The following is a 24,974-nucleotide window of genomic DNA, read 5'->3' on the forward strand; positions in this document are numbered from 1 at the left end:
AAGAGTAACAATAAAATTTACTGTATTTCTGTTGCGGGCTTTAATAACCATCTTCTTTTGCAAAAGAGGTCAGTGCATATCAAGAACTAGGTTGACTCATTTTAAGTGACTGGATAATGAGGTCACTTGGCCTAGTTGCCCTTAACTGTGGAAAGAAAAATTGAAGGTAGTTTAAACAGCGCAGCATTTTTGCATATTAAGAGGTTAGATAGTAGATGCCAGTGTTCAGAGTATTGAAATCTGTAACGATGTCTCTGACCACCATTGAGTATCATTTTGGCACATGTATGGCACCAGCTGAGCTCTCAGACAGAAGAGGTCTGTAAAAAGGTAAATGTGGAAGTATTTATGGTACAAGAAGAATCGAAGGGCTTGACTTAGTCCTGATGCAGATTAGGGATTCATCCTGGTGAAGAGCAGGCTGGGGTACTGCCATAGCAACCATTCCAGGATCTCTATTGGGTAGGGGTAGCTTTAAAGTATAGTCAGGGTTCTATGGTAGTATTACCGTGGGAAGCTGCCCAGGTCATATGCTGAATTTGTTACTGTCATTGGGTTAAATGTGCCTGATTCATTAGCTGAAGTAGTAGAGGCTGATATATTTGGATTCAGTCCCCCAAATGACCCATCCAATTACATCATGACACTTGCCTCAATGTGAAATTGCCTTCTGCTAGACCATCCATAACAGGAGGTGTGTGGCCTGGGTTCTTTTGGCTTCTTATACAGAAACCCAATAATAAATTCAGCTGGGAGAGTTTCTACTCAGGACATTTTGCATATTATTATAAATCTGGTCCAGAACTTCCAGGAGGACAGTTGCTAGTGAAGAGAACTTAAATCAGTACTTATCAGATTCATAGTTCAGTGATGCAGATTTCATGACCAAAAATTTATCTAAATTAGCTCAATAAACCAAATTTTTTAATCCAGCCTAAACATATGGAGGTGCTGGTATTGACTCCATTGTTGAATTCTGTTTAAAGTATACGAGGAAGGCAAAAAATATTTAAAAATTCTAATGTATTTCAAACAATAAAATTATTATAATTTGTGGCTATAAATCCTAAAATTCCTTAATCATAATCATATGTTTATTGTATAACATCACTACAGGGCAGGGTTAAGGTTGTTTGAGTATCTCAACTGTGCACTTCCATACCTCAATATGTTTGGCTTTCTTTGAGGTGTAATCTTAACTATGAATTTTCTGGGTATGTAATCCTTGGTTTTGGAGTAATTACAAAATCCCTGTAATGTTGTTTTTTTTACCCTTAAGTAACTGATAAGTACCCTTAACTCCATTTTACATTAGTTTTGTGTCTTGTTAATAAACAGATTGTGCATTCTAATTTGCAGTATGTTTGGAGGAGTTCCTCGGAATTCATAATTTTGATATTCTCCAATAGAAGATGTTATAGAAAAAGCAAAGGATTTTTATTAATTATTATTATTATTAGAAATGGTTTGCTTGCTTACATATATACCAGATATTTGCAGTGGATAAACTGCATTTATTGTGCATATATGACCAACTCATTTCTTTACTTTTTTTTCTCCAATCCATCTCCCCCAGAATGACATCTAACATTCCAAACTACGGAAAAGCTTCAAACAACCATAATTAAATAATCATTAAAAAAGTCAGCCTCCCCCCTTCCAAATATGGAGTTTCTCCTCCAGTTGGGTGAGGCTTGGGACAGGAAATATTCAGCTTTTGATCAATGAAATGCTTGAGGTCTGATACTTCATGACTCATCAGATTTAGAAACAGGAGCTTTATACAATTTGAAAGCCACGTATACTTCCACTTCCTAAACATGTAAGGGTTTTTTCTCTCTAGAGCCATACTGTAGATTGCAAAATTTTAGAAGTTGAAAGCATGACATAATTATATATGGGAAAGTTATTTTAAATACTGTCTATGCCATTCTAATAAAATTTAATGGGTATATCTTATCCTTCCCTTCAAAGCTAGCATTATTGGACTTATAATACCAAGTCAGCCAGGATTTACAGATGAGGGATACAAAAAATAGTATTTTTTTAAAAAGTTAATTTTCTAAAAGTTTCTCTCTAAAATTAATACCCTATATATTATACATAAAGGTTTTGTTGATTGTTGTTTAGAAGGGCCTGCACAGCTGACTCATGGTTTCAGCAGCCATGAGAAATACAGCCAAAAGCCCTGATTATAAAAATCATTTATACTGTACCACACCATCAGATATTCCCTGGGTGCCTATGCACCCGTATGCATGGATGTATACAGATACCCCAACTTAGAAATAGCTTACAAACAACTTATATGTTGTAACAATCTAGAATTTCAATGTAGACAAACTTAACTAACGGCATCACTAGCAGCTCTGTTTATAATGAATGAATTATTAGATATTTATAAATAATATTAATGAAGATAAATTTATTGGGATAAGTTGTTGTAGCTAATTTTTTCCCTAGTGAGATTTAATGACTATGAATTGAGCTGACACTACTGGAAAGTGAAGAACTGTATAGACTTTGGTTACTTCCTACCTCAGTTAAAATATGCAAAAGCAGTCAGTTCCTGACAAAATGTCTAAAAACTCCATTTCAAAGAGCTTTGCCTAAAACTGTAAATGTTTCACACACTTCTATTTATTATTATCCCTATTTTGCTAACAGAGAAATTGAAGATCTAAGAGGTTAAGAAATGTACCCAATTTCACACAGAAAGAGGCAGTGACATTTTCAGGAATGGAACACTGAGCATTCAGATACCACGGTAATGAGGCCAATATATGAACCTGAACAGAATAAAATAAACCTTGTTCTTTAACCACTCAACCATAGTGCCTCTTACAAATATTTTGATAACCAGTAATAAAAGGAGGAACTGACTGAAAGTTTAATAAGGTTTTGTACAAAATATATTTTGGAAAGTTTGGGTTGGTCTGGCACACACCCTTTACATCTGCCTACTGTGCCTTAAAGCCCCTTTTATTTATGAGCTGTGATACAGTGGCTCCCAGAGGCACCAATCAAGATCAGGAGTCTGCGATGCTAGGTGCTGTGCAAACACAAAGGAAAAGACGTAGTGGGCCCTGAAGAGCAGGCACTGCACTCCCCTTTGAAACAGCACAACCCTTGGGTATCACAACCAAAAGGAACAGGGAGTTAGGACAAGGGAAACAATAATGAGAACATTTGCTTATACAAGCCAGCTCTGGGGGCGGCTAGATGCTTTGGAGCTGGTTAACTGTTATATTTACAAATCAATAGGGAAGCTAAATCGGGAGGGTCTCTGATGCCCACTAATGTAGATTGGCAATTTCCCGCGGCCGATTCCCAGTTGTAGTGCCGAGTTGGGGTTTGAAGGCCAGGGGCTTTTGCGGACTAGGCTGGGGAAGGTGTCCCATGCCGAAGGGGAAGCGCGTTCACAAGCAGCTCGCTCTCGAGGCGCGGCAAGAGCAAGTCTGTACAAAGTCATTTCCAGGGAGGCTGCTCCCCAGTGGGACGCTCTGTCCGCTCGCTCGCCGGACTCCTGCCTGCTTCCCTTCCCGGGCTGACGCTAGGACCCTGGGGGAGCGTCTGGGGCTGAGCAGCAGCTCTCAGCTCTGCCGTGGCTGGCGAGGTGAGCCTGGGTGCTGGGCTTGGGGCTGAGCCGGGGGCTTGGCTGGCGGGGCAGCGGCTCCCACCGCGTGTGCAGCGCCCCGCTCGCTCGGGGCCCCGCGCTCCCGCTCGCCGGCGTGGGGCGGGCGCTGCGTTGCAAGGTGGCGCGGGACTGGGGGCGCCCCGGTGCCCAGTGAAGTTGGCGCGTGTGGACGGAGCGGCGCGCTGAGCTCATCGGCGGCAGGCTGCCCGGTAAGTAACCCCGGGGGCCGAGGGGCTGCCCAGCCCTCGGCACAATCTGTTGCTGTTTTAAATAGTCGTCGTCGCCCCCCCGCCCCCGTTTACCGAAACCCTGCTGGAAATGTGCTATGCCAGGGCTTCCCCTCTATGTACGGACACCACCCGGCCAGATGCATCCCCGGTGGGTAACTCCGCTGAAGCCAGCTGAGCTGCTGCACCAGGGCGGAGTGAGCTCCCGCGCCCAGGTGAAGAGCGGGAGGGAGCTGGAGACGAAGGAAAGGGCCAGTGGGCAAAGGGGTCATTCCACCCACTGGCCATCAGGACCGACAATCCGGGAGCCCCCAGTGATGTTGGGTGGGGCGGTAGCTTGTTCCCCGCAGCGCGGCGGGGATGTAGTGAGGGTAACATGGGCAGCCTGCTGCACCTTCCCGCCTCATTGCACAGCACTGCCTGCTCCTGACGCGTTGCCTTGGGTCAGAAGCCGCATCGGAGGGTTTCTTTTCTTTCCCTTTCAGTGTATATGTCGAGACACGTTATGGGATTTGAGGGAACACAGCCCGTTCTCTCTGCAGGTTTTTAGGTAGTTACCAGGGGGAAAGAAAAACTCAGAACCATTAGCACGAAGCATGATGAACTCTGCTTTTAAGTGAAGGCAGCCTTGCAAGTTTTAATACATTGTGTTTCAATACTATGTCAATAATATTGTCTCCAAAGGAAATTACCACACCAATAGTACACATTTACTCGGACCTTCACGGTCCTTCTTGCTAGGATACAGTGGCCAGTGTGACTCTTGACTTTTTAAAACAAGAGGATTCCTAGAAGGAAAACTTTTCCATGCTGCTGGTCAGGTACCTTAATGTGGGAACTACAGGGACTTTAAATGATGGTAATCACAAGAGATTTGAGGGGGTGGGGAAGGAATGAAATAATTTTCCTTGACTCTTCTGAGCCATTATTGGAATCAGAAACTTTGGTTTCTACTCTGCTATGTTATTGATGTGAAGAGGCATAGCTAGAAAAGGGTAGGTAACAACTCTGGATCCTTGGACTGAGGTTCTATTAATATAACTGACTATAAAGAAATTGTGCTCTAGCTTACTCCAATATAAGTAATATTTGGATACTTTGGATACTTACTCAAGAATTTGTGGTAGTATGTTGCATCTTAAGCTGTATTATCCAAGGGGAATCAACTACCTATAAAATATGTTATACTAATTAATGGGCATATACTGGGACATTGCCAAATATTTTTACAAAATGTATGTATTTTTCTACCGTTTCTTTCTAAGACAGGACTCTGATTTCTCTTCAGAGCAGTATGGCCTAGTGGACAGAGCACTGGACTGGGATTGAGGAGACTTGACACTGGTCTGCTGGGAGACCTTGGTCAAGTCACTCCAGTTCTCTGAGCATGATTTTCCCCATCTATAAAATAGGGTAATGCTACTGACTTCCTATGTAAAGTGCTTTGAGATCTACCGCTGAAAAATGCTATATCAGAGCTTGGTATGCTGATGATGAATTAGCTTACATTTTTCTTGTTACCAGTTAGTTACTAAAGGAAATATTTTATTTTTTGTTTTCTGAATGGAAATGAATAAGCAAGGTATCTCATACCAAAATATGTTTATACAACATCATTGATTATGTTAGCACAGCTCTGGGAATAGTATTAGGCCAGGTCTTTACTGAAGTGGTGCACCAGTGCTGCGTTTTAAGTTAGTTAGTTGCTGCGGAGTAAACGGATATTGTAGGTCCCACAAGTACTATGGCAACATGAGTAATTTTTCAACAATGGATTATTAGTTTCCTTCCCTTCCACTAGGAAAAAGTCTAGAGATTTAATGTTCAGAAAATTACCAGTCATGGTTTAAGTTAAATCAAAATTTGGGGCTAAAACTTTTGACAGCGCTCATTAACTTGGTTCTTAATTGTACTCTTTCCACAGCTGATTTCCCCCTCCAGTTGTTATGTAACAGTGTCTACTGTATCCAAAGCAGCCATGAGGGTCACTAATTCTTTGTCTTGATGCTAATCAAGACTGAAAATGGTAGGACCAAACCACTAAAGTGACATGTAAGCTCTCTGTAGTAAGTACAGAATTGCCTAAGGAAATCCTGGATGCTGAACTGAGTTATTTAAATGATGCTAATCAGGAAGTTGTGTGCTACTGTTTCATAATATCACAGGTGACCTGTTTACAGTAATGGTAGTTACTGACCACTGGCTTAATAACTGCTATACCTAGTAATATGTGTCTGCTTAATATTAAAGCACATGTCAAAATAATACTCTCTCTCTTTTCTCCATAGTCAGTAAGAAGAAAACTAAAAGTACCAAAGGGGCATGTTGTGGTTGTGATGTTTTTGCTGATTTATTTAAACTCATTTTACAATTTAATTCATAAAGTGCTCTCGTCCAAAAAAGATTCAGTTTCATTCTTATTTATCATTCAGTATGAGCAAGGATGAGAGTCATTTACATTCTTCAAAATATAAGGAGTTTTTCTTAAAATAATGTCTTACCTGAAGGCTTCTATATATTGTAACATTGGCACAAAGGTGTTACTGCTTTTAGGTTTCAGCTTCAAATAGGAAGTGCCACTGAAGAATCTGCTGGTTAATTGTACGCATACATCTGCATATGAGACGGGGAAGTTAATGTCATCAGGTCCTTGCATAATTCTGAAAAGACTTTGGAAGCTAGGGCCTTTCAGGGTGGAATTTTCAAAAATGCCCTCTGCATTAGCTTAACTGCTCAATGGCTGTCATCCTGCACCATTAAAGAAAATGGGAGCTTTGCCATTGACTTCAGTGAATGTAGGATCAAGCTCTATGGGAGCAGAGTTAGGCCACACTTAATGCGTGCTTAATGTGGGTTAACATATAATATACACATAGTGTTTAGCATATTTAAATCAAACTTTGCTCAAGAATTGTTTGTTGAAGAGGTCTTGAATACAGTAGTTAGGAAATCAGGCAGGAATTAGGATTTACTGAAGTTTAGTTATTTTACAATGTTTCCACTTGCGGAGTTTTGTTATTGTACAATATACTCGATAAATAAAAGAACAGTGCTGTCTGACCCTATTATTTTCTAGCTCTATTTATCACTATCAGGTTCAAATTCTTCACTCTGGCTTCAATCACTTTCAAAATGCAGAGAAAGAGTTCTATATAACAAGGCTAGAAGTGTTTCTTTCAGATCACAAATTCTGGACCACTATTTGGGAAAATGTACTGGTTCTAAAAGCATTTGTGCTGGTTCATCAAAGTTTCTATCTTTGGTAGGTTGTCTAAAATCGGACCTTAAAAATCATGTGATGCTGATTACTTCTTCTCTCACTTCAGTTCTGATGTGTACTTAGTAGACAATACTGGTTAATTGGTAAGGATAGAAATAAATATTTTAAATCATTTCAATGAAGGGAATTTCAGCCATCCCATTATAATAATGCATTTGTTTCTAGATTTGAGTGTACATGAGTTATCAGCAGTTAAAAAGTCAGTAGTGCATCTGTCTCTCTGTCTTTCTGGAACTTGTTCAGCATCAGATAAAGGAAGTCTCAGATATTAGACCAGTGCAACTTTTTAGTCTTCTGTGAATAGGTTTCACATGTGATATCTTGATGCCTGTTGCAGATACTGAAACTGGTGAGAAAAGTTTGGTAATAAATGCTTTTTTTGTAGTTCAGGTTCCAAGGATTAAAATCTCATTGAATCCTTGGATGGGGCTGGGATTTTACCTCCCCAAAAATCCCGATCTTGCAGTCTGGTTTTTCATAATCCATGTCTCATCCAGCCATCAGGAAGCTTAGACTTGAAATGAAACAAAGGTTTCTAACCATCAGAGGAGTGAAGTTCTGGAATAGCCTTCCAAGCGGAGTAGTGGAGACAAAAGACATATCTGGCTTCAAGACTAAGCTTGATAAGTTTATGGAAGGGATGGTATGATGGGATAAATTAATTGCCCAAATTAGGCTATCTTTGACTATTGGCGGTAAATATGCCCAGTGGCCTGTGATGGGACACTAGATGGGGTGGAATCTGAGTTACTACAGAGAATTCTTTCCTGGGTGTCTGGCTGGTGAATCTTGCCCACATGCTCAGGGTTTAGCTGATCGCCATAGTTGGGGTCGGGAAGGAATTTTCCTCCAGGGCCGATTGGCAGAGGCCCAGGGGGGGTTTCGCCTTCCTCTGCAGCATGGGGCAGAGGTCGCTTGCTGGAGGATTCTCTGCACTTTGAAGTCTTTAAACCACAAGTTGAGGACTTCAATAGCTCAGACATAGGTCAGGGGTTTGTTACAGGAGTGGGTGGGTGAGATTCTGTGGCCTGCATTGTGATGGAGGTCAGACTAGAACAGGGGTTGGCAACCTTTCAGAAGTGGTGTGCCAAGTCTTCATGTATTCACTCTAATTTAAGGTTTCGTGTGCCAGTAATACATTTTAACATTTTTAGAAGGTCTCTTTCTATAAGTCTATAATATATAACTAAACTATTGTTGTATAAGCAGCAAAGAATCCTGTGGCACCTTAGACTAACAGATGTTTTGCAGCATGAGCTTTCGTGGGTGAATACCCACTTCTTCGGATGCAAGCAGTGGAAATTTCCAGGGGCAGGTGTGTATATATAAGCAAGCAAGAAGCAAGCTAGAGATAACGAGGTTAGATCAATCAGGGAGGATGGGGCCCTGTTCCAGCAGCTGAGGTGTGAAAACCAAGGGAGGAGAAACTGGTTCTGTAATTGGCAAGCCATTCACAGTCTTTGTTTAGTCCTAAACTGATGGTGTTAAATCATTGTTGTACTTACAACAAGTATTGTTGTATGTAAAGTAAATAAGGTTTTAAAAATGTTTAAGAAGCTTCATTTAAAATTAAATTAAAATGCAGAGCCCCCCGGACTAGTGGTCAGGACCCGGGCAGTGTGAGTGCCACTGAAAATCAGCTCGGGTGCTGCCTTCGGCACCCATGCCATAGGTTGCCTACCCCTGAACTAGAAAATCATAATGGTCTCATCTGACCTTAAAGTCTATGAGTCTATAAGATACTGTGTATAGGTTTGTTGGGTAACCTATTACAGGTGTGTAAACCACTGTGAAGCTATGAAATTCATGACCTCTTAGATAATTTAAGAGACTTTTTTCATCTTTTTCTTTGGAAAAAGTGTATAAGTGGCAAACAACTTGTATTATTATTTTTTGGATTTAATCCTTTGGCACTGGATAGATCAGGAGCTCCTGAGTTAGTGCACTATACACTAGTGTTAAGACCTTGTGCTTTGAAATTTAGACTCCAAGTGTAATTTTAAATTAGATCCTTAATATTTGAACACAATTTTTCTGTGTCTTCATATAAAGTATGCCATGTATCTGTGAAGTCCCATTTGTCTGCTGGAGTTTATGAGGGCTCTTTCAGAGCTGTTAATATGCATTCACCATAGAGATTATAATACTTTAAATTACATTTTAGAGCTCCTGACACAGATAGTATATTTTTATGACATATAGTCCTTGTGTACTAGGCATCTACTTAACATGTAGCTTGGATGTTTTAGTTTTTAAATGACAAAAACAATGGGCCTGATTCTCCATTCAGTCACACCAGTTTTATACTGTTTTAATGTCATTTACTTCAGTGAAGTTACTCCTGATTTCTATTACTCTGGGAAGAGAATTCGGCCCAGTGGGTCTACATTATGGACCATTGGCCAGATTTTGCTATAATGTACACAAAGGTAAATCCAGAGTCACTACACTGACCTAAGTGAATTGACTCTGGATTTGCACATGTGTATGTATCTGAGAGCATCATTTACCCTATCTCTACAAATTTCAGTTAAATATTCCTTTAAAAAAATCAGGCACTTTCAAAAGTATTAAAAATAATTAAATTTTAAACTAGGTAAACTTTTAATTTCCTTTTTTGATGTCTAATTTTCAAGGCTTTGTTGTTTCATTTGGCTATTGTGCCAAACTCCAACAAAAAACAAATGCTATAGTAGGCATTTTTCTAAAACACCTGTTCCAACGTACTTTAGCAGCTCTTTAGTGTTAATTGTACATTTTTGTTTTTTTGGTGTGTGATCTTAAACCAATAGGTGCAATTTCTTGGTAAGAATCTTTTATTTTCTATTTATAAATTGGTCTTTTAAAACATGCTGAGAAATGGGTCTGGTCACAGAACACTAGTGAAAAGGCAGTTTTATAGTCTGCAAATACATTTGAAACATCTGGGGTGCAAAATGAGCACAGAATGTATCAATTATGTGCCAGATATGCCAAAGGTGCTTCCTTGTTACCCTGAAAGGAGGCTTACTTGTTGAGTCTGCAGACTTTCAATTTTGAGGTAAAGGGCTGAAGCTATTTCACTGTCTGTAGTTTATTTTTATTTCAGCAATACTCTTGAGTTTCTGAAAGGCCAGTAGCCCTACTATGAGCCAACTGTGCCTTGTTGTATATTGCTCTGTGGGAAGCATGCAAACTTTTTCTGATGCTTATAGTCACTACTCATAGTGATAACTGGAAGCTAAAGTGATGATTCTTAGATAGGAAAGGGGTTGCAAAGAAGATACAGGAGCTCAAAGCCTGCAGAAGGACAGATGATAACACACAATCTTGAGTAGAGTGCTTAATCCATATCCTCTATTAATCCTTTGTAGGCGAGGGGAAATATCCATCATGGAAATGAACCCCTGACTTCTGACAAGTGGAAAGAACTTCTCAAGGAGGTAGTTAATTTAGTGTAGAGTGGTCTCTTGTACATAATTGCGTCTCCTGAAGCTAACTACTCTCTCTGGATCAGCAGCAGTGCTCCTTAAATCCTTAGCAAAATGGAGATTATTTAAATGTGGTATAAATTGCACTTGTAAAACAAACTCCCTGCTGATTGGAAAGTGGTGCTGAGATTGAATTAATGAGAATTTTTCTGTCAGTTCCTTAACGTGACTGTTTAATAACCCCCTTTCTTGTCAGCCCTGATCTGCCAATGTGGTACAAATTACAACTATAATTTGATAATGGGATAATTCTTATATGATGAATACCACATGGGGAGCTCAGTTGCACCAGCATGCCTGCATATTCACTCCAGAATGACACTGGGCCTAACTTGCAGATCACTTATTCACATGAGGTGAATTCGGTGTAACTCTATGGAAGTCATTGGAGTTAATGTTAATGTAAAACCAATATAAGAGAGCAGAGTGATGTCCATTGTGTTGTGAAGCACACTTTAGTCCCATGCTGTAGTACAGGTTGCTGTGCTACAGAGATAAGATACCCCTTCCAGCATCTGTCACATGTTGATATCCTGCTCTTCATCTGCTGAGGTCTCCCTCTCTGCCATGTGGCCTTTAGCCATTCCACTCGACACATCCTCAGATCCACTTCACAGTCCCTTTGTTTATAGGCAATGCTATGAGTGTCCAGTCTCTAGGCTGCTCCGGCAGCTTGTCACCATCCTCAGGAGACTGTTAATCTAGTCTGAGCTGGTATCTCTGCTTCTCCTCATTTTCCCTATCTCAGGGGTGAGCACTGAGTGTGGTAGTACAATGTGCATGGGGGGCAGAAAAGAAGCTATATTTCTGTTTTGTGCAGGAGGAAAGATACCTTAACGATACTACTAATATCACATGACATTACTTTTCAGTTAGTTGGGCCCTCAACAGAATGAATTAGGGTCAAGATACACCAATTGTAACTAAAATGCTGTATATTTGCCATTTAGTCAGTGAGAAATGCTTCTTAGCTTGTGTATATTTATACTGCTGGTCTGAGCAAAATGAGTAAACTTGTCTGTTTCATTTTCTAATGTGATAGGAGTAAGGTCTTAGGTTCCAGTAGCAGTCTGTTTGTGGTGTCATTTGTTACCCATCTTATCTCTTTCTTTTAACAGATTAGTGTGTTGAAGGGTTTTTTTTAGTAATGTTATAAAAATCACCATTTGCAAATTACTTTATGGTAGCGTTTAATTTAATTCTCCAATCTTTTAAGACTACTATATTGATCAGCTATAACATTACTTTAATGTGTTGAAAATTGTTTGGCTAATCTGCATTGATTCAAATTTTCCACGGGTCCCAGACAAATGAATCTTAAATGACCTTTTGGTATTAATTTGTAGAACATAGTTTGTGTAGGTTTCCAATGGAACAATATTCCTGGAACAATTATTATACCATATTCAGAAGTATTATATATTTCAAGTACAAACAGCCCCTTTGAAAACATACACACCCTGTAGAAGTAGTGTCCAAAGCTAACTAGTACAAAAATTAACTGGCTCTAAAAGGTCCCACTCCTCACTCCTTGTGCTTTTCCTTGCTCTTTATAAAAACTAAGGATTCTTTTAATTTCTCTCTGCCCTTTTCCACATCTTTCCCACAGCTATTTTTTAAAAGGAGGCCATTTATTATTCTTGTTATGCACGGTATCAGACCTTCTACTGCCTAGCATGGCATGACCAGTGTTTATAGCTTTTACCCTCTTATTGCATAAAAATATCACAAGCATATTCATGTTTTCTTTGAGCACAATTCAATCTTTCTCCTGTGAAGGGGTCCACAGGACATGAGCCATTAGGCTATTATCTGTGAATGCAGGAAACATGATTTAACTGATCAAAAACACAGTTTGTGGAGAATGGGTTTAACACCAGGGGGCAGAGGTCCTTTCCACAGCAATTATGCAAATCATCCTTATCCAAAATGCCAGATTAATTCAATTACAGTTTGAATGATGTTTACTCGTTTCTAATAATGTAAATTAAACATGTATCTTGAACTAACATTACTATTGACTGTTGTTCCTGGATAGCTTCAAAGGGGGTTTTCTCCCTGCCATGAAACAGGTGTGAGACTTTATTTAGTTATTTTCAGTGAGTGTGAGGATGTGACTCAGCAGAGCTAGCATAAGGAAACTGGGTGGATTAGAAACACTCATCATCGAGAAATCCCACCTATTCTATTTTGTCTTTTCTTGTATGCAGCCAAGTTCTGAAATAGTCAGACACAAACCTTGAATGAAAAATTACATATAAGGGTTAAACATCCTTTCTGGTTTTCATACTTTGTATAATATGTCATCCTCTAATCTCAAGTATCTTGCTGTAAATAATAATGAGAAAAAAAATTAGTTCCACCCTCCCTGGTGACCATTAGGAAATGTTGGTTTTCAGATGCTTTCTGTACAGCACTTAGGTGCAAAAACCTGTTGGAGAGAATACTAACTATTTGTGGTTGTTAATAATTGCTATCTGCTATTTTTGCATGTATTATTTGGTACCCACAGATAATTATGGCAGCAGTGAGTTGCATAGGTAACTTTCATTCTGGATGTTGGCTTTGCAACTGACTGTTCTTTTAGTGTAGTTTTTAATGAAATATTTAGATAGTTATATTTACTATAGAAGTATTAAAAAACTTGTTATGCCTTTAGTATCTTTTTTGCTCCATATTCAAGACCTGACTATTTAACCCTTACTCATGGTGAGTAAGTGCCACTCATTGGGCCACATTCTCTTACCATTACTCCCCTTAAGGCCTTGATCCTCCCTGTGAATAGTCCAATTGAGTTTGGTGGTATTATTCACACAGACCACTAACAGTGTGTCACTTTAAGCATATGTATAAATCTTGCAGGATCAAGGTCTTAGTAGCATCTTACTCCACAAATAGACCTTGGAATTCATTGGGGGTTATGTGTATAGTAAGATACTAAGCAATATGAATAAGGTATGACCGTTTGGCCCACTGTGAGCAGGGGCGGCTCTAGGCACCAGCAAACCAAGCTGGTGCCTAGGGCGGCCAAATCTAGGGGGCGGCAGGCTGGGCCGGTGGACCTGCCGCAGTCATGCCTGTGGGAGGTCCACCGGAGCCGCGGACGACCGGACCTGCCGCAGGCATGACTGCGGAGGGGGCGCTCGTCCCGCGGCTCGGCTGGACCTCCGCCGGACCCGCGAACCTTCCGCAGCCGTGCCCGCGGGAGGTCCGCTGTTCCCGCGGCTCCGGTGGAGCTCCCGCAGTCATGCCTGCGGCAGGTCCGCTCGTCCCGGGGCTCCGGTGGACCTGCCGCGGAAAGAGGGGACCCGCCGCGGGACCGAGGAAGGGCGGCGCAGCACACCGCGCTGCCTGGGGCAGCCTATTTTCTAGAGCCGCCCCTGACTGTGAGTAAGAGCTGCAGAAATGGTCTCCAATTTGCACTTGCAGATGAAACAGATTTAAACATAAACTGGGTCTCAGAAGTAGAGCTAGTTGTGCAGTGCAGGGGGATTACCTCCTAGTGAATTTGTGCTATTATAGTGCATTTATTTACAGTAGCCTTAATTAACTTATCATTCAAACAAAATTCAAAGTTAACTGAGAGAGAGGATGGGAAAAAATATTAGTGAAAATAAAACCTGCACTTTGAAAATTACATAGCATGAAATATTAATAGTTCTTCCTCACAGATGGTAAAATTTGACTGCATTATAGGGAATAAAAGTGGTTTTACCACAAATTTTACAGCTCTATTTTTGCTGATTAACATTGGGCCCTTTTTATGATTTGTTGTGGTCAGATGGTATTGCACTTCTGGGAGAAAATGCAAGTTTTTTACTGAAAGAGCATATGTCAGAATTGATGGGGACAGTAACACTGGTGTGTTGTTGCAGGAACCCTGCCTTTAGCATTGAGACACATCAGTAGTCATTTGAAGGTATAGTGGTTAGAAAAATACTGGTTTATTTTCTTTAGAGGTATGCTGTCATGACAAGCATTCACTAATTGCATTAACTGATTCTAACATATATATTTAAACTGGGCATCTTGACCACAGTAGTAGCTCTGCTTGTCATCACTAACAGTTAAAAATAATCACTTAGTAGGGTGAAACAAGAATGGAAAAGAAAAAGAAACAAAATGGATGGATCATGCTCTGGTCCATTGTTTTTGGCCTTGTTTATTTCATGTGCCCACTGGTGACTACATATTGCTCTTTTTAGTTTAAGCAAGGCATTACAAAGTCTATTTTTTTAAAAGAACCAAACATATTTTTGTGAGAGATGCGGTAGTGCAATACGCATTTCATAGACCGCACTTTGCACAGCTTTACCCTTTTTCATCAAACCCTTTCTTCTTAAATCCCAAGGGCCTGGTTGTCAGATGCAGCTCTACTGACTTCAGTTGGAGTGGTGTCCCAGCTCACCCTATGAAAACGGAGTCCAAAATTCACATTTGGGACTTCGAGCAGATTTCTGCCATGCTCTTCAGTCCCAGTGAAGTCAAATACGGTTATAATCCTGTAGCATAAATAAACTAAAAAATGCTATGTATGTCTTTCTCTAAATCTTGTTGCATTTCTGTATCTTCATCCATCTGACTTGTTCAGTCCACCTTTCTACCATTTTTTCCTTTGCTATTTACTCTCTGCTCTTTTTCTTATCTCTTTTTGAAAAGCAGCTTTTCTTTGGATTGGCAGAGGAAATGCCATTCCCTTGACTGACTTATCCTTTTGAGATGCTTCCCATCCCTATTTCAAGATTGCATTTTTTTAAAAAAAGCAAATATAACCTCTGAAATTGTCTTAATTTGGGATGGGAAGTGTGCCCATTTTTTTTTATGCAAATAGTATAAAGATTACTATTAAATAGGGGAATTAACCTTACCTGACTTCTTTTCTCTATTATTTGGCAGCTCAATTACAAGTTGTCACTGCATAAGTACACCCCCATGTCACTGGATTGAAATACAGAGGGAAATGTTGGCACCTGGTCTCCAGCAGAGCTCCTGACCTCGCATCACTGCTTCACAATACCATTTGGGTTTAGAAAAAAAGGGGCTGCTTGAAATTTAAAATCTCTCCTACTCTTGCCACTTTATCTCTAGTCTGAGATACAATGTATCATTTTAGCAATTCACCTGGGGGAATAAGATAAATAATCAGATTTTCATATACTTTATATAGTTATTTAGTGACCTCTTTCCTCTCACATGAGCTCCTATAATAATCAAATATTTACACCTGGATTTTCTAGTGTATCCATATTTTTAGTTACTTAGGCCTGGTCTACACTAGGACTTTAAGTCGAATTTAGCAGCGTTAATTCGAACTAACCGCTCAACCGTCCACACCAGGAAGCCATTTAATTCAAACTAGAGGGCTCTTTAGTTCGAATTTGGTACTCCACCCCGACAGGTGGAGTAGCGCTAAATTCGACATGGCTAGCTCGAATTAGGCTAGGTGTGGATGCTAATCGAACTTAGTAGCTCCGGGAGCTATCCCACACTGCACCACTCTGTTGACGCTCTGGACAGCAGTCCGAGCTTGGATGCTCTGACCAGCCACACAGGAAACGACCCGGGAAAATTTGAATTCCTTTTCCTGTCTGGGCACTTTGAATCTGACGTCCTGGTTGGACATCGGGGCGAGCTCCGCAGCACTTGCAACGATGCAGAGCTCTCTAGCAGAGGAGTCCAGGCAATCCAAGAATAGAAAGAGGTCCCCAGCATGGACTGACCGGGAAGTCATGGATCTGATCGCTGTGTGGGGCGAGGAGTCTGTGCTTTCGGAGCTGCGCTCCAACAAGCGGAATGCAAAGACCTTCGAGAAGGTCTCCAAAGCCATGATAGACAAAGGATACAGCCGGGATGCGATGCAGTGCCGCGTGAAAGTCAAGGACCTGAGACAAGGTTACCAAAAAGTCAGAGCGGCAAACGGACGCTCCGGAGCACAGCCCCAGACATGCCGCTTCTACGAGGCACTGCATGCCATTCTCGGTGGGTCTGCCACCACTGCCCCACCAGTGACCGTGGACTCTAAGGATGGCATAGTGTACCTGGACAGTTCCTTGGCGATGTTCGCCAATGGGGAAGATGAGGAAGGGTTTGTGGAGGACGGCGCAGGCGACAGCGAACACAATACCGCTTGCCCTGACAGCCAGGATCTCTTCATCACCCTCACAGAGATCCCCTACCAACCGTCCCCGCCCGTTAACCCGGACTCAGAATCAGAGGAAGGATCAGGCGGTAAGTGCTATAAACATGGAAACATTTATTTTTTAAAAAACAGGTATAGAAAAAATAGAAATACTATATAAAAAATTTTAAATGTCAAACTATATAAATAGTAGGTCCACACATATAGGGATTGAACAATAATCCTCTTGGGACAGTTCAACAAAGCTCTCAGAGAGCTGCTCGAAAAGCCTCTGCAGGAGGTTCCTGGGGAGAGGTGCCTTATTGGGTGCTCCGTGGAAGCACACTCTTCCGCGCCAGGACATCCTAATGTAGAGAGGAATCATCGCCTCCACCAGCATTGCTGCATATGGTCCTGGTCTGTGCAGGGCTTCCCTTAGCATCCGCTCTCTCTGACTCCGAGTGACCCGCCTCAGGGTGATGTCGTTCTGGACAGGCTGCATCTAAGTAGGGCAATTAGTGTATTGTTACTATTGTTAATGGTTTAAAATTAGGTTGCATAACAACGACCCTCGCTTAACAGCCACGTGATGGAGGCCACAGAGAACAAGCATACATTGATCTTTCCCGTGCACTGGCGGGAGGGGCTGGAAAAGGCTCAGCCTTTCTGCTTTTCAGATTGCCTTTAGCAGGAGAGCACAGCTATCCACTAACTGATAAGCATTATCTACTTTAAGGCTTACCAGGACTGCCTGCAAGACGGATTCAGCTGTCTCTCCCCGCTTGTCCGCTCTCCTGTGCAATGGCGCCACCAATGAGAGCGTATTCCGAAATCTCGAACTTGTCCTGAGATCTTGTGGAACTTGGTGCCCTGTATGGTCTTGTTCAGAGAAACTGACTAGACTGTGTTCACTGTTCGCAAACATGTATCTGTTCAAGGAAATCACTTACTGTTTCCCATCACACAGCTTCTGCTCTTTCCCGGACTGCCCCGGCATCCCCCTCGCAGAGGCTGGCTCAGATTAGGCGGCGAAAGAGAAAGACTAGGGACGAGATGTTCGCGGAACTGATGGCCTGCTCCAGAGCCGAGGCGGCCCAGCAGAGCCAGTGGAGGGAGACCCTCTCTCAGCAGCAGCGCTCACACAGCGAACGGGAGGACAGGTGGCGGCAGGAAGACCAGCAGGCGACTCAAACGCTGCTTGGGCTAATGAGGGAGCAAACGGACATGCTCCAGCGCCTTGTTGATGTTCTGCAGGACCGCAGGCAGGAGGAGAGAGCCCCCCTGCACTGTATCTGCAACCACCCTCCAATGCCAAGAAGTCCTGTCCCCCCCTCACCGAAAATTACAAGACGGAGGGGCGGTAGGGGCCGTGAGAACTGTCACTGCACCACAGCTGAGCGCTAATGTACCACACACCTCTGACACTATAACTGTGTAGAAGCGCTTCCCTTACAGGATCACCCAGTTCCAAATCCAAGTTTCATCACCCCACTATGTAGTATATTAATAAAAGCTGTTTGCTGTTGTTCACTCTTTCCGTCACGTCTTTCGTGTCAGAAGACTGTGTATGTGGGGGGGGGGGCAGGGGATTTATAATTGCACGGGATAGCCTACATTAGCAGGGTACAGACTATCGGGGGCAGGATCAACTGCAGGGCACACACAGACTGCAGTCAGTAGTCACCAGGGTCACTCTGTGTGGTGTATGCTGCCCCGGGTCATTCTGTGATGTGTACGCTTGTCCACGGTCCTAGCGCCTGCCACCCCCTAATGTTAAGGCTGCCCTTACCATGCACTTCCACCGTAGGCGCGATCCTCTCCGCTGCCCTGAGCCCCAACAAGAGCCCTCATCCACGGACAGATACTCACCCTTCCCCCACACCCCTCACCCCTTCCTACGCCCAAACCCACAGCCCAGAGCCTGCATCCAAATCCCTATCCAAAGACGGCACCACTCGCCCCTTCCTGCAAACCCACCCCTACATGCACAACCACTTGAAACCGTCCCCCACCCCAGAGACCTATGTAGGAGCAGGAGGCTGTCCGTCCTGTATTGTACAAGCGGTCTGTACATCAGTGCACACCGTACCCAGCACAGTATGCGTCCATGTTTCAAACCCTGAACAGAAATGCAAAGTAAAAGAAAGATTTATTAACAATAACTGTTCCGTTTAATTTGTTTTAAAACGTGTTTTGGAAGTGGGGGAAACTTGGAGAACGGGGTATGTAATCGCAGATCTCACTCAACACATAGAGACACAGGCCCAGGATCAGCTTCTCTTAAAATCAAGTGGAGAGTCATAGGTTACCCTGCTCTCCGAGGAAACTTGCTTTCAAAGCCTCCCGGATACACAGCGCTTCCCGCTGGGATATTCTTTCGGCACGGGTGTCTGGCTGAGCGTAAACAGCAGCCAGGCGATTTGCCTCAACCTCCCATCCGGCCAAAAAGGTCTCGCCCTTGCTCTCACAGACATTGTGGAGCACACAGCAAGCAGCAATAACTACGGGGATATTCTTTTCGCTGATGTTCGAGCGAGTCAGTAAGCTCCGCCACCTCCCCTTAAGACGTCCGAAAGCACACTCCATCACCATTCTGCACTTGCTCAGCCGGTAGTTGAAGAGTTCCTTCTCACTGTCCAAGGCGCCTGTATAGGGCTTCATGAGCCAGGGCATTAGCGGGTAGGCTGGGTCCCCGAGGATCACTGTAGGCATCTGCACATCCCCAACCGTTATTTTGTGGTCCGGGAAGAAACTTCCTGCCTGGAGGCATCTAAACAGACCAGAGTTCCTGAACACACGCGCGTCATGAACCTTGCCCGCCCACCCGACGAAGATGTTGGTAAAATGTCCCCTATGGTCCACCAGTGCTTGCAGCACCATTGAAAAGTAGCCCTTTCGGTTAATATACTGGCTGGCCTGGTGGGCTGGTGCCAGGATAGGGATGTGAGTCCCATCTATAGTCCCACCGCAGTTTGGGAATCCCATCGCGGCGAAGCCATCTATGACGACCTGGACGTTTCCGAGAGTCACTACCTTTGAGAGCAGTTGCTCAACGATTGCGTGGGCTACTTGAATCACAGCAACCCCCACGGTAGATTTGCCCACGCCAAAGTGGTTCGCTACTGACCGGTAGCTGTCTGGCGTTGCAAGTTTCCAGAGGGCTATGGCCACTCGCTTCTGCACACTCAGGGCTGCTCGCATCCGTGTGTCCTGGCGCTTCAGGGCAGGGGCCAGCAAGTCACAGCGTTCAAGGAAAGTGCCCTTACGCATCCTGAAGTTTCGCAGCCACTGTGATTCATCCCAGACCTGCAGCACTATGCGGTCCCACCAGTCCGTGCTTGTTTCCCGGGCCCAGAATCGCCGTTCCACACCATGAACTTGACCCATTGCCACCATGATCTCCACTGCGTGGCGTACCCTGCTTTCTGAGAGGTCTGCGCCACTCTCCTCACCGCGCTGCCGGAGCCTCCTCGCCCGATTTCTCAGCAGCTGACTGTGGAAGAGGTGGACGATAAGGTGCGAGGAGTTGACAACGGCCATAAGTGCAGCGATGATCGCAGCGGGCTCCATGCTCGCAGTGCTGTGGCGTCCACGCTGTAACCGACCAGAAAAGTGCGCAAACAGATTTCGCGCCGGCGCTTTCATGGAGGGAGGGCGTGATTGACGGTTCGATGACGACAGTTACCCAAAACCACCCTCGACACATTTTTTCCCCCAGCAGGCATTGGGAGCTCTACCCAGCATTCCAATGGGCAGCGGGGACTGCGGGAACTGTGGGATAGCTTCCCACAATGCACCGCTTCGAAAGTCGATGCCGGCCCTGTTAATGTGGACTCAGAAATTCGAATTAGTGTATTTACTGTGGATACACAAATTCGACTTCATAAGGTCGAATCCACAAATTCGACTTAAGTAGATTCGAAATAGTCTTGTAGTGTAGACAAGGCCTTAGATTCATTACTCTAAAGGGAATTAAACTATTGGTAATTTGCAGGTGGCTGGCATTTTTAAATTGTCCTATTTCAGTCCTCAAGTATCAATTGTCTCACAATCAGCTCCCAGGGAGATCACTTTCAAAAAGTCTATAGACCAAATTGGGGAAAGAGATTAGGGATTCTTTCAGCAGAAGTTACATAGGGATAAATAATGCAAAACTGAAGGTTTTATAGGTAACATTTTCAAAAGTGCTTAAGTGATTCATGAAATCAATGTGATTTGGGTCTAAGTGCTGAAATTACTTTTTGAAAATGGGACTTAGACTCCTATGTCATAGAATCATAGAATATTAGGGTTGGAAGAGATCTCAGGAGGTCATCTAGTCCAACCCCCTGCTCAAAGCAGGACCAACACCAATTAAATCATCCCAGCCAGGGCTTTGTCAAGCCCGGACTTAAAAACCTCTAAGGATGGAGATTCCACCACCTCTCTAGTGAAATACTGTTTCCTAATATCCAACCTAGACCTCCCCCACTGCAAGCTGAGACCATTGCTTCTTGTTCTGTCATCTGCCACCACTGAGAATAGCCTAGCTCCATCCTCTTTGGAACCCCCCTTCAGGTAGTTGAAAGCTGCTATCAAATCCCCCCTCACTCGTCTCTTCTCCAGACTAAATAACCCCAGTTCCCTCAGCCTCTCCTCGTAAGTCATGTGCTCCAGCCCCCTAATAATTTTCATTGCCCTCTGCTGGACTCTCTCCAATTTTTCCACATCCCTTCTGTAGTCGGGGGACCAAAACTGGACACAGTACTCCAGATGAGGCCTCACCAGTACCGAATAGAGGGGAATAATCACTTCCCTCAATCTGGTGGCAATGCTCCTCCTAATACAGCCCAATATGCCATTGACCTTTTTGGCAACGAGGGCACACTGCTGACTCATATCCAGCTTCTCGTCCACTGTAATCCCCAGGTCCTTTTCTGCAGAACTGCTGCTTAGCTAGTCGGTCCTCAGCCTGTGGCGGTGCATGGGACTCTTCCTTCCTAAGTGCAGAACTCTGCTCTTGTTCTTGTTGAACCTCATCAGATTTCTTTTGGCCCAATCCTCCAATTTGTCTAGGTGAATCTGGACCCTATTCCTACCCTCCAGCGTATCTGCCTCTCCCCCTTGCTTAGTGTCACCTGTGAACTTGCTGACGGTGCAATTAATCCCATCATCCAGTTCATTAATAAAGATGTTGAATAAAACTGTCCCCAGGACCAACCCCTGGGGCACTCCACTTGATACTGGCTGCCAACTAGACATCAAGCCGTTGATCACTATCCGTTGAGCCCGACAATCTAGCCAGTTTTCTATCCACCTTATAGTCCATTCATCCATCCCATACTACTTTAACTTGCTGGCAAGAATACTGTGGAATACCATATCAAAAGCTTTGCTAAACTGAAAATATATCACATCCATCGCTTTCGCCATATCCACAGCGCCAGTTATCTCATCATAGAAGGCAATCAGGTTGGTCAGGCATGACTTGTCCTTGGTGAATCCATGTTGACTGTTCCTGATCACCTTCTGTCACAGAGTCCCCGGGCGATGCTCTGGAACTGCTCCCCACAAAGCCAGTCAGGACTTTGGGGAGCCTCCTCTCCCTTGGAGCAGACTATTTTCAGGGCAAGAAGCTCACACGTCTTCACCTCCTGAGTCTCTCCTTGGAGCATTCAGCATCCTCTGCCCCTCTGTGCGCTTCCCACAGCGAGCCCGCCCCAGCGGGGTCCTGGGGAAGCCACAGGGTCCTGCACCCCCACTTTGCAGTCAGACGTGACTCTCAGCCAGCCAGTAAAACAGGTTTATTCAATGACAGGAACAGGGTCTAAAACAGAGCTTGTAGGTACAGAGAACCTCACCCCTCGGCCAGGTCCATTCTGGGCCCAGCGAGGCAGACCCCCACGTCTGCCCTCACTCCTTGTCCCCAGCCAGCTCCAGACTCCAAACCCCCTCCAGCCCCTCCTCCTCTGCTCAGTTCCTTTCCCGGGCCAGGAGGTCACCTCACCTCTTTGTCTCCAACACCTTCAGTTGGTACCTTTGCAGAGGAGGGGTCCAGGCCATCAGTTGCTAGGAGACAGATTGTCAGGCATTTATGTACACTGGCCCTTTGCTCTGCAGCGACCATACACCCTTATCCCAACACCTAGATACTTAAGAACTGCATAGGGGACACTGAGGCACCAACACCGTATTCAGAGAAAACATTAAGAACATTCCCAGTTCGTCACACCTTCCTCTCCTCCAAGTGTTTCAAAATGGATTCCTTGAGGACCTGCTCCATGATTTTGCTGGGGACTGAAGTGAGTATGACTGGTCTTTAGTTCCCTGGGTTCTCTTTCTTCCCTTTTTAAACGATGGCCACTATATTTGCTTTTTTCCAATTGTCTGGGACCTCCTCTGATCACCATGAATTTTCAAAGATAATGGCCAATGGCTCTACAGTCACATCATCCAACTCCCTCAGCCTGGGATGTATATTATGGCAGAAAATGCCTGGGACACCTAAATCAATAGTACAAGAAAGGAAACTTGGTGTTCAGGCTAAGAAAGGTACCTAAACATGAGTTAAGGACAATCTGGAACAGGGCTTGGGAAATTTGCCAGACACCTACTAGACAGAGACTGATAGGAAAGTTGTGACCTGTGGGGAGGAGCCACACTCCATCCCACCAGCTGGTGGCAAGGATTGCACAATTCCTAGATCCTTCTATGAGGTTCCATTTTAAGCCATTGGCTAAGATATGTCTAATAAATTTGAAACTCCCCTAGTCCTCTAACTGAGAGAATGAAGAAGAAACATTTGTCCTCTCCTCATATCCCCGTGCCTCCTGTCTGTCGGAAGGGTTTGTGCTAATCTACCCTTTCCACAATCTGTCATCTGAGTCCTCCTTTGCCATGAATAAACTCTAGCGCCTCACTCTGCTTTCCCAACTAGCAACAGACTGAAAATTGCCATGACTGTACTTAGTTGTCAGTGCTGCTTTTCAGACCCCTGAAATGTCAAATACAGCCAAGGCATATACATCTTGGAATCCTACACAAGGCCTGATTTTTCTGAGGGCCTGTGTTCAGTACTTTCCATGTGTCTCATAGACCCTTCTGAAAAATTTACACTGGAGTCTGCAGTTGTCTCAGGCACTTGTGTGGGGTGCACCAGGATGGGAGGCAATGTAGGAAGACCCCTTGTGTCCTCCCATCTACAAGGGGTCAGGATAATCTGGCCCCAATGTATTAATGTAAAAAATCTGTTCACAGGAACATTTAAAAAAAGACAAAATTGATTATTTTTTGTATATTACTGTTCATTATCCACCAATCCTGTCCCTAATCTCTCCATCCTCTGCAGCAACATACAAATATTTTCTCTGACTATAGTTGTGTATGTTCCTTCTGTACCATGACTTGAACATATGATATGTTTTGGCAAGGAGGGAATTTCCAAGTAAATAAACTCTGGGATAAGAGTTTTCATGATGGAAAGTGCCGTCAGGCCATTTTAGAAGAATTAGTTTACCTTCTGTATTCAGAGATGAAATACAAATCTGCAAGATTTCTCCAACACCATTAGAGGACTCTTCATTACCTTCCTTTTGGGAAGTAAAAGATCCCTTTGGGATCTTGTCACAGAGCTTGTTACTGAAAGTGGCTTTTCCAAAGGTAAATTGCTCATCTCCAAATATCATATTATCCCAGTTTCCTTTGCTTTCAGCTGAACAAAACTGAAATATGTATAATTTGATTTCACATATAAGATAAACTCCTGTTTCCACTTACCAGGAAAATCAAGGTTCCTTTGTGTTTCAAGCCAGATGGGACAAGAAACAGAACTACATTCAGATGCTAGTTGGATCTCTAACTCATTTTCATGTGATAGTCCTTCTGGGTTTCTCGTAAACTTTGTGCCATATGGCCTATATAATTGGTGCAGCCAAGACCTCTGTTATATCATCACGATGACTTAAAAGGCACAAAACAAAACAAGAAACCTTCTCCTTCTCCATTTAAGTTAGGGGTAGGGCTGTGGTCATATAGACCAGGAGTGGGTGGCACAGTGAGTATGAACTCTTAATGACACATCTCTGTAGATCAATAGTTTAAAAACTTGGAGTGTCTTCCACATTTCTGTAAAACATGGTAATGAAGCTTGACCTGTAAAACATGGTAATGAAGCTTTATACTGCTGTATATACTATATACTGAAATGCAAGTACAATATTTATATTCCAATTGATTTATTTTATAATTATATGGAAAAAATGAG

General features: G+C 43.4%; 1 protein-coding gene across 2 annotated transcripts in view; it reads left to right on the forward strand.

The window, feature by feature from the left end:
- The first annotated feature begins 3,470 nt into the window (after positions 1-3,470).
- Positions 3,471-24,974, forward strand: part of SPSB4 (splA/ryanodine receptor domain and SOCS box containing 4) — a 334,027-nt gene continuing 312,523 nt past the window's right edge. For both annotated transcript variants that reach the window (XM_039489652.1, XM_039489653.1), the window contains exon 1: positions 3,471-3,616. The gene's annotated coding sequence lies outside the window, so the exon portion shown is untranslated. The remainder of the gene's footprint in view (positions 3,617-24,974) is intronic.

The sequence above is a fragment of the Mauremys reevesii genome, linkage group 9 (genome assembly GCF_016161935.1).
Source record: "Mauremys reevesii isolate NIE-2019 linkage group 9, ASM1616193v1, whole genome shotgun sequence".
NCBI lineage: Eukaryota > Metazoa > Chordata > Testudines > Geoemydidae > Mauremys > Mauremys reevesii.